This window comes from Globicephala melas, chromosome 3, assembly GCF_963455315.2.
Source record: "Globicephala melas chromosome 3, mGloMel1.2, whole genome shotgun sequence".
Taxonomy (NCBI): Eukaryota; Metazoa; Chordata; class Mammalia; order Artiodactyla; family Delphinidae; genus Globicephala; species Globicephala melas.
This window is the reverse complement of record NC_083316.1, coordinates 163,283,215-163,293,712: the sequence shown is the minus strand read 5'-3', so window position 1 is coordinate 163,293,712 and position 10,498 is coordinate 163,283,215.

Here is a 10,498-nt window from a genome sequence, read left to right as displayed (position 1 = left end):
TGTGCTCCGCAACGGGAGAGGCCACAACAGAGGCCCGCATACCGCAAAAAAAAAAAAAAAAAAAAAATTGGCTATATTCCCCATGTTGTACAATATATCCTTGTAGCTTACTTTATGTAGAATAGTTTGTACTTCTTAATTCCCTACCCCTATATTGCCCCTCCCCTCTTCTCTCTCCCCACTGGTAAACATTAGTTTGTTCTCTATATCTGTGAATCTACTTCTTTTTTGTTTTATTCACTAGTTTGTTGTATTTTTTAGGATCCACATGTAAGTGATATAATATGGTATTTGTCTTTCTCTGTCTGACTTATTTCACTTAGTATAATGCCCTCCAAGTCCATCCATGTTGCTGCTAATGGCAAAATTTCGTTTTGTGTTTTTTATTATGGCTGAGTAGTATTTCATTGTATATATATATGCAACATCTTCTTTATTCATTCATCTGTTGATGGACAGTTAAGTTGCTTCCATATCTTAGCAATTGTAAATAATGCTATGAACGTTGAGGTGCATGTGTCTTTTTGAATTTTGTTTTTTGGGATATGTACCCAGGAATGGAATTGCTGGGTCATATGGTAGTTCTATTTTTAGTGTTTTGAGACAAATCCATACTGTTTTCCACAGTGGGTGCACCAATTTACATTCCTATTAACAGTGTAGAATGGTTCCCTTTTCTCCTCATCCTCTCCACATTTGTTGTTTGTGTTCTTCATGATGACAGCCATTCTGGTGCTGTGAGGTGATAGCTCACTGTGTTTTTGATTTGCATTTCTCTGATGATTATTAGCAATGATGAACATCTTTTCGTGTGCCTGTTGGTCATCTGCATGTCCTCTTTGGAAATATGTCTATTCAGTTCTTCTGCTCATTTTTTTTTTAGAAATTTTAATTAAGTTATTTTTGAAATAGTTATCTTATTTATTTATTTATTTTGGCTGTTCCAGGTCTTTGTTGCGGCATGCAGGATCTTCATTGCGGCATGCAGAATCTTTTGGTTGTGGCATGCAGCCTCATAGTTGGCAGCATGTGGGCTTCTTAGTTGCGGCATGCAAGTGGGATCTAGTTTCCTGACCAGGTATTGAACCCAGACCCCCTGCATTGGGAGCATGGACTCTTACCCACTGGACCACCAGGGAAATCCCTCTTCTGCTCATTTTTAAGTCAGGTTTTTAACTTTTTTGATGTTGAGTTGTATGAGCTGTTTATATTTGTTGGATACAAACCCCTTATTGGTCATATCATTTGCAAATATTTTCTCCCTTTCAGTATGTTGTCTTTACATTTTGTCAGTAGTCTCCTTTGCTGTGTGAAAGCTTTTAATTAGATCCCACTTGTTTATTTTTGCTTTTATTTCCTTTGCTTTAGGAGGCAAGTCCAAGAAATATTACTACGATTTATGTCAAAGAGTGTTCCGCTTATGTTTTCCTCTAGGAGTCTTTGATATCCAGTCTTAAATTTAGAGCTTTAATCCATTTTGAGTTTATTTTTGTATATGGTGTTAGAGAATGTTCTAATTTCATTCTTTTATATGTAGCTGTCCAGTTTTCCCAGTACCACTTATTGAAGAGACTGTCTTTTCTCCATTGTATATTCTTGTCTCCTGTGTTGTAGATTAACTGACCGTAAGTTTGTGGGTATTTCTGGGCTTTCTATCCTGTTCCATTGATTTATATTTCTGTTTTTGTGCCAGTACCATATTGTTTTGATTACTGTAGCTTTGTAGTATAGTCTGAAGTCAGGAAGCCTGATTCCTCCAGCTCCCTTTTTCTTTCTCAGGATTGCTTTGGCTGCTTGAGGTCTTTTGTATTTCCATACATATTTAAAAATTTTTTGTTCTAGTTCTGTGAAAAATGTCATTGGTAACTTGATAGGGATTGCATTGAATCTGTAGATTGCCTTGGGTATTATAGTCATTTTAACAATATTCATTCTTTCAGTCCAAGAACATGGTATATCTTTCCATCTGTTTGTGTCATCTTTGATTTCTTTCATCAGCATCTTATACTTTTCAGGGTACAGGTCTTTTGCCTCCTTAGGTAGGTTTATTCCTAGGTATTTTATTCTTTTCAATATGATGGTAGACGGGATTGTTTCCTTACTTTCTCTTTCTGATATTTTGTGGTTAGTGTATAGGAATGCAAGAGATTTCTGTATATTGATTTTGTGTCCTGCAACTTTACCAAAATCATTGATGAGCTCTAGTAGTTTTCTGGGAGCATCTTTAGGATTCTCTATGTATAGTATCATGTCATCTGCAAACAGTGAAAGTTTTCCTACTTTTTTTCCAGTTTGGATTCTTTTAATTTCTTCTTCTTCTCTGATTGCCGTGGCTAGGACTTCCAAAACTATGTTGAATAGAAGTGAGGAGAGTGGTCTTTGTCTTGTTCCTGATCTTAGATGAAATGCTTTCAGCTTTTCACCATTGAGAATGTTGTTAGCTGTGGATTTGTCTTATATGGCCTTTATTATGTTGAGATAGGTTCTCTCTGGGCCCAGTTTCTGGAGAGTTTTTATCATAAATTGGTGTTGAATTTTGTCAAAAGCTTTTTCTGCATCTATTGAGATGATCATATGGTTTTTATTCTTCAGTTTGTTAATGTGATGTATCACATTGACTGATTTGCATATATTGAAGCATCTTTGCATCCCTGTGATAAATCTCACTTGATCATGGTGTGATCTTTTTAATGTATGGTTGAATTTGGCTTGCTAGTATTTTGCTGAGGATTTTTGCATCTATGTTCTTCAGTGAAATTGACCTGTAATTTTCTTTTTGTGTGATATCATTGTCTGGTTTTGGTATCAGGGTGATGGTGGGCTCATAGAGTGAGTTCAGGAGTGTTCTTCTTTTCTCTGCACTTTTGAATAGTTTGAGAAGGATAGGTATTAACTGTGCTCTAAATGTTTGGTAGAATTCACCTGTGAAGCCGTCTGGTCCTGGACTTCTGTTTGCTGGGAAGTTATTTTTTTAATTATCATTACTGATTCAATTTCATTACTGGTAATTTGTGTGTTCATATTTTCTATTTCTTCCTGATTCAGTCTTGGGAGATTTTACTCTTCCAAAAATTCATCCATTTCTTACAGGTTGTCCATTTTATTGGCATATCATTGTTCATAGTAGTCGGTTATGATCCTTTGTATTTCTGTGGTGCTGGTTGATTTATTATTTTGGGCCTTCTCCCTTTTTCTCCTCATGAGCCTGACTGAAGTTTTGCTTATATTTTCAAAGAACCAGGTTTTAGTTTCATTGACCTTTTCTGTTTTTGTTGTCGTTGTTTGGTCTCTATTTCATTTATTTCTGCTCCGATCTTTATTATTTCTTTCCTTCTACTAACTTTGGGTTTTGTTTTTCTTTCTCTAGTTTCTTTAGGTGTAAGATTAGATTGTTTATTTGAGATTTTTCTTGTTTCCTGAGGTAATCTTGTATTGCTATAAACTCTCTTAGGACTGCTTTTCCTGCATCCCATAGGCTTTGGATCATCCTGTTTTCATTTTCATTTGTTTCTGGGTATTTTTTGATTTCCTCCTTGATTTTTTTGGTGATCCATTGGTTGTTTAGTAACATATTGTTTAGGTCCACGTGTTCGTGTTTTTTGCAGTTTTTTCCTTGTAGTTGATTTCTAGTCTCACAGCATTGTGGTTGGAAAAGATGCTTGATATGATTTCAATTTTCTTAAATTTACTGAGGCTTGTTTTGTGGCCTAGCATGTGATCTATCCTGGAATTATCTTTTCCACTTGCACTTGAAAAGAATGTGTATTCTGCTGTTTTCAGATGGAATGCTTTCTATATATCAATTAAGGCTATCTGGTCTAATGTGTCATTTAAGGCCAGTGTTTCCTTAATGATTTTCTGTCTGGATGATCTGTCCCTTGATGTAAGTGGGATGTTAAAGTTCCCAACTATTATTGTTTTACTGTCAGTTTCTCCTAAAGTGGCTTTTTTATGGACAACATTCAATAAGTTGTTATTTTTTAAAACCCTATGATGGTATCTGTCTTTCAGTTCTTATATTTAGACCATTGACATTTAAAATAATTATACATATATCAGGATTAGTATTTACCATACTCTTACTGTTTCCCTTTTTAAAAAATATTTAATTTATTTATTTGGCTGTGCTGGGTCTTAGTTGTGGCACGTGGGATCTTTGTTGCAGCATATGGGATCTTTAGTTGTGGCATGTGGGCTTCTTTAGTTGTGGCATATGGGCTCCTTTAGTTGTAGCATGTGGGCTCCTTTTAGTTGCAGCATGCATGTGGGATCCAGTTCCCTGACCAGGGATCGAACCCAGGCCTCCTGAATTGTGAGCATGGAGTCTTAACCACTGGACCACCAGCGAAGTCCCTCTTACTATTTTGTATTTGTTGTGTTTGCTCTTTGTTTCTCTTTTGTCTTCCACCTTTTTTCCCCTGCATTCTGGCTTTAATTGAGCATTTTACCTGATTCTGTTTTTTTTCCCCCTCCTCTTTTGGCATATCAATTATGCTTTAAAAAAAAAAAACCTGTTTTAGTGGTTGCCCTTGAATTTGCAGCATATATTTACAATTAATCTATGTATTTTTTCAGGGAACACTATAATACTTCACTGGTTGTATAACTTCCTCAAAACAGAGTTCCCAATTATCCCTTCCCTGCCCTTATAACATTGCTTACATTTCACTTATCCATAAGCTATAATTACTGAAAACAATGTTGCTATTATTTTCAACATACTGTTATTTGTGAGATTAATTAAGAGTATGAAAAACAAATGATTTCGTTTTCCCTTCAGTTATTCATTCTCTAATGCTCTACCTTTCTTTTTCATTTTCCTTGTTTGTGATTCATTTATTAACATTTCTTGCAAAGCAGGTGTACTGGTGACAAATTCCCTCAACTTTTGTTTGTCTCAGGAAGTCTTTATTTCTCTCTCACTTTTGAAAGATAATTTTGCTCAACACAGACCTCTTCCTGGGTGTTTTTTTTTTAATCTTCAACACAAACTTTTCTTTTTGTATGATTTCTGAAAAGAAGTCTGATTTAATTTTTATCCTTCTTTCTCCATAACTAAGGTGGTTTATTTCTCTTCTGATTTCTTTCAAGATTAAGTCTCTTAGTATGCCTTGTAATTTTTTGTTGGAAGCCAGACATGATGTGCTGAGACAAAGGAACTAAGATAAATGGGCGTTTAGTGTGATATTTTCAGTTTATCTGGCTAGTCTGTGTTTACTATTTGCTGTACCTGCAAGTGTCAGAGGTTGAACTTTTCTGTGGTGTCCTTCCTTTGTCTCCTCTGTCATCTTTGGGGTTCTCTAGAGCAGTGGTCCTCAACTTTTTTGGCACCAGGGACCAGTTTCGTGGAAGACAATTTTTCCATGGATGGGGGTGGGGGAGGGGGGATAGTTTTGGGATGATTCAAGCACATTACATTTATTGCACACTTTATTTCTATTATTATTACATTGTAATATATAATGGAATAATTATACAACTCACCATAATGCAGAATCAGTGGGAGCCCTGAGCTTGTTTTCACTTGCCACTCACTGATAGGGTTTTTGTTTTTGTTTTTTTAAAATAAATTTATTTTTTATTTATTTTATTTTTGGCTGTGTTGTGTCTTTGTTGCTGCATGCGGGCTTTCTCTAGTTGCGGTGAGTGGGGGCTAATCTTCATTGTGGTGCATGGGCTTCTCATTGTGGTGGCTTCTGTTGCTGTGGAGCACAGGCTCTAGGCATGTGGACTTCAGTAGTTGTGGTGCGTGGGCTCAGTAGTTGTGGCTTGTGAGCTCTAGAGCATAGGCTCAGTAGTTTTGGCACATGGGCTTAGTTGCTCTGTGGCATGTGGGATCTTCCCGGACCAGGGCTTGAACCCGTGTCCGCTACACTGGCAGGCAGATTCTTAACCACTGCACCACCAAGGAAGGCTCACTGATAGGGTTTTGATATGAGTCTGCAAGCAATTGATTTATTATGGTCTCTGTGCAGTCAACCCTTTCTGCTGATGATAATCTGTACTTTCAGCCAACTACAGGTTTGGAGGCTCCCTCCACACTGCCTCAACCTGTATCCCTCGCATGTGCAGTTCACAGTAGGGTTTGTGCTCCTATGAGAATCTAATGCTGCTGCTGATCTGACAGGAGGCGGAGCTCAGGCAGTAATGCGAGGGATGGGGAGCAGCTGTAAATACAGATGAAGCTTCACTTGCTTGCCTGCCGCTCACCTCCTGCTGTGCAGCCTGGTTCCTAACAGGCCACGGACCATTAGTGGTCCTTGGCTCTGGGGTTGGGGACCCCTGCTCTAGAGGCTTCTTAAATAAGGTCTGAAAAGTGCATTTCCTTCAGCATATTCCACCGTTATTAAACAGGAGCCCTCCCAACATAGAGGTAAGTGTGGGTGGAGGGGAAGACTTCTGTAGTTTGTGATTTGATCTCAGTCTGTTAGTGAGCTTGGGTCCCTGGGCTCTGACCTTCTGTGATATAATGAGAAAGATATTTGTTCTTTGTCTCTGGTTCCTAGACCTCCTAAAGCCCTTGGAATTTCTTGAGTGAAAGGGGTGATAGAACTTCTTTTCTTCTAATGAAGCAACTCTTGGCAGCTCCGTAGATTTAAGCTTCAGGATGGGGGTTGGTCACCAGTAAGATGCAGCCTTTATTAGAAGCTTGGAATTTTCAGCCCCAGTCTTCAGAGAATTGAGAGGGGCAGGAGACTGAGCTAATCATGAATGACAATGATTTAATCAATCATCCTTACGTAATGAAACCTCCATAAACAACGCTTAAGCATCGGGGTTCAGAGAGCTTCTGGGTGGGTGAATGCGTCGAGGTTCTGGGTGGCATGCCTAGTGGAGATGTGGAAGCTTTATGCCCTGCACATCCCCCAAACTTCATTCTATTCATTTCTTCCATTTGACAGTTTCTTAATGGTGTCCTTAAAAAGACTGGTGATGGTAAGTGAAGTGCTTTTCTGAGCTCTGAGCGTAGTTCTAATGACGTATCTAACCTGAGGCGGTGTGGAGGGAGCCCCCAAATCTATAGCTGGCTGAGCAGAAATGTGGGTAGCCTGGGCATGCTATTTGTGACTGGCATCTGCAGTGGAACAGTCTTGTGGAATTGAGCCCTTCACCTGTGGCGTCTGATGCTAACTCCAGGTAGGTAGTTTTAGAATTGAAGTGTAGGACACATTTGTGTTGATGCTGGAGAGGTGGAGAAGTGGTATTGAAAAAGACACCACGTATTTGGTGTCAAGAGGGAAACAAACTTATCACCTTTAGAATTGCTTCTCAGCCCCCTACCCGCACCTTAGCTGAGGCAGGAAGGCTAGAGGAGACTCAAGTTTAGTATTTCTCTCTGCCCAGGGCAGTCGGTAGCGTCCCAGTCAGTTAGACTCTGCTGAAACAGAATCTTTTGAGGACAGGCCTTGTTAAGAACAGAATGTTCTGGGCATATTTCAGAATGGTTACTTCCCTGTCCCTTGTTCCAATTCTGGAGACGGCAGTTTGCCTTCTGACCACAGTTCTCTGATGGAAGTATCGTTGTTGTTTTTTGTTGTTTATTTATTTATTTATTTGCTGCAATGTGCGGCTTGCGGGATCTTAGTTCCCTGACCAGGGATGGAACCCACACCCTTGGCAGTGAAAGTGCAGAGTCCTAACCACTGGACCACCAGGGAATTCCTGGAAGTGGTGTTGGTTTAAGTGTGTTCGTTTTTTTTTTTTTTCCTATGAGGACAGCATGACCGGCTTCTATGCTCCTTATATGCCAGACCAGAAACCAGAGGTCTCTGACTTCATTTTTTAAATTGAAGTATAGTGGATTTACAATATTGTGTTAGTTTCAGGTCTACAGCAAAGTGAATCATATATATATATATATATTTCAGATTATTTTCCATTATAGGTTATTATAAGATATTGAATGTAGTTCTCTGTGCTATACAGTAGGACCTCGTTGTTTATTTTATATATAGTAGTTTGTGTCTGTTAATCCCATACTCCTAATTTTTCCCTCCCCCGTCCTTTACCCTTTGGTAATCATAAACTTGTTTTCTATGTCTGTGTGTTTCTGTTTTGTAAGTTTATTTGTATTTTATTTTAGATTCAATATATAAGTGACATCATATGGTATTTGTCTTTGTCTGACTTAGTTCACTTAGTATGATAATCTCTAGGTCCATCCATGTTGCTGAAAATGGCATTTCATTCTTTTTTATGGCTGAGTAGTATTCCATTATATATATAGATATACCACATCTTCTTTTTCCATTCATCTCTCAATGAACATTTAGGTTGCTTCCATGTCTTGGCTATTATAAATAGTGCTGCTGTGAACACTGGGGTGCATGTATCTTTTTGAATTAGAGTTATGTCCAGTTATATGTCCACGAGTGGGATTGCTGGATCATATGGCCACTCTATTTTTAGTTTTTTAAGGAACCTCCATACTGTTCTCCATAGTGGCTACACAAATTTACATCCCTACCAACAGTGTAGGATGGTTCCCTTTTCTGTACACCCTCTGCAGCATTTATTATTAGTAGACTTTTAAATGATGGCCATTCTGACCGGTGTGAGGTGATACCTCATTGTGATTCTGACGTGCATTTCTCTAATAATTAGCGACGTTGAGCATCTTTTCATGTGCCTGCTGGCCATCTGTATATTTTCTTTGGAGAGATGTCTGTCTATTTAGGTCTTCTGCCCATTTTTGGATTAGGTTGTTGGTTTTTTTTCTTTCTTTTCTTTTTCACAATTTTTAAAGGTTACTTTTTTTTTTATTCAAACAGAAAGTCACAAAAATTACAATCATCCTCATCAGTGCACTCAGTCCCATGTAATTAATTTTTTTATCTTGATCTTTTGTTAGCACTTTTATGAATTCATCAGTTTTCCATTAGAGTTCTGAAAATGCTTATTCATTCAGTTCAGCAGTATAGTCAGTTACCAGAAACCTGTACTTGTCAGTCTTTTCCATGAATTCCTTGAAGATGAAACCCGTTTATAGGAACATTTTTGCAAAAGCATCAGAGTACACCCAGAACTGTCTGTAAATGACAAAAGACTTAAAAATGACCACGGTTAAAGATTTGATGAACTTTCATAATAATGCAATTGACAAGGAAATTTAGTTATTTCTGAGATATACATTTTAAAGTAATAATTAGAATTATGACTTATAACATTATACCAGAACATATAAGATTTTTAGAAATTTCATGTAATGTCTGAAACACTTATGTTAACATATTTCCATACAAATAACCCAAAGAAAGTTTAGTATTAGTTTTTTGTTCGTTTGTTTCATTTTTTATACTGCAGGTGCTTATTAGTCATCAATTTTATACACATCAGAGTATACATGTCAATCCCAATTGCCCAATTCAGCACACCACCATCCCCACCCCACAGTGGTTTCCCCCCCTTGGTGTCCATACGTTTGTTTTCTACATCTGTGTCTCAACTTCTGCCCTGCAAACCAGTTCATCTGTACCATTTTTCTAGGTTCCACATACATGCGTTAATATGCGATATTTGTTTTTCTCCTTCTGACTTACTTCACTCTGTATGACAGTCTCTAGATCCATCCACGTCTCAACAAATGACTCAATTTCGTTCCTTTTTATGGCTGAGTAATATTCCATTGTATATATATACACCACAACTTCTTTATCCATTCATCTGTCGATGGGCATTTAGGTTGCTTCCATGACCTGGCTATTGTAAATAATGCTGCAATGAACATTGGGGTGCATGTGTCTTTTTGAATTATGGTTTTCTCTGGGTATATGCCCAGTAGTGGGATTGCTGGATCATATGGTAATTCTATTTTTAGTTTCTTAAGGAACCTCCATACTGTTCTCCATAGTGGCTGTATCAATTTACATTCCCACCAACAGTGCAAGAGGGTTCGCTTTTCTCCACACCCTCTCCAGCATTTGTTGTTTTGTAGATTTTCTGATGATGTCCATTCTAACTGGTGTGAGGTGATAGCTCATTGTAGTTTTGATTTGCATTTCTCTAATGATTAGTGATGTTGAGCAGCTTTTCATGTGCTTCTTGGCCATCTGTATGTCTTCTTTGGAGAAATGTCTATTTAGGTCTTCTGCCCATTTTTGGATTGGGTTGTTTGTTTCTTTAATATTGAGCTGCATGAGCTGTTTATATATTTTGGAGATTAATCCTTTGTCTGTTGATTCATTTGCAAATATTTTCTCCCATTCTGAGGGTTGTCTTTTCGTCTTGTTTATGGTTTCCTTTGCTGTGCAAAAGCTTTTACGTTTCATTAGGTCCTATTTGTTTATTTTTGTTTTTATTGCCATTACTCTAGGAGGTGGATCAAAAAAGATCTTGCTGTGATTTATGTCATAGAGTGTTCTGCCTATGTTTTCCTCTAAGAGTTTTATAGTGTCCGGTCTTACATTTAGGTCTTGAATCTATTTTGAGTTTATTTTAGTGTATGGTGTTAGGGAGTGTTCTAATTTCATTCTTTTACATGTAGCTGTCCAGTTTTCCC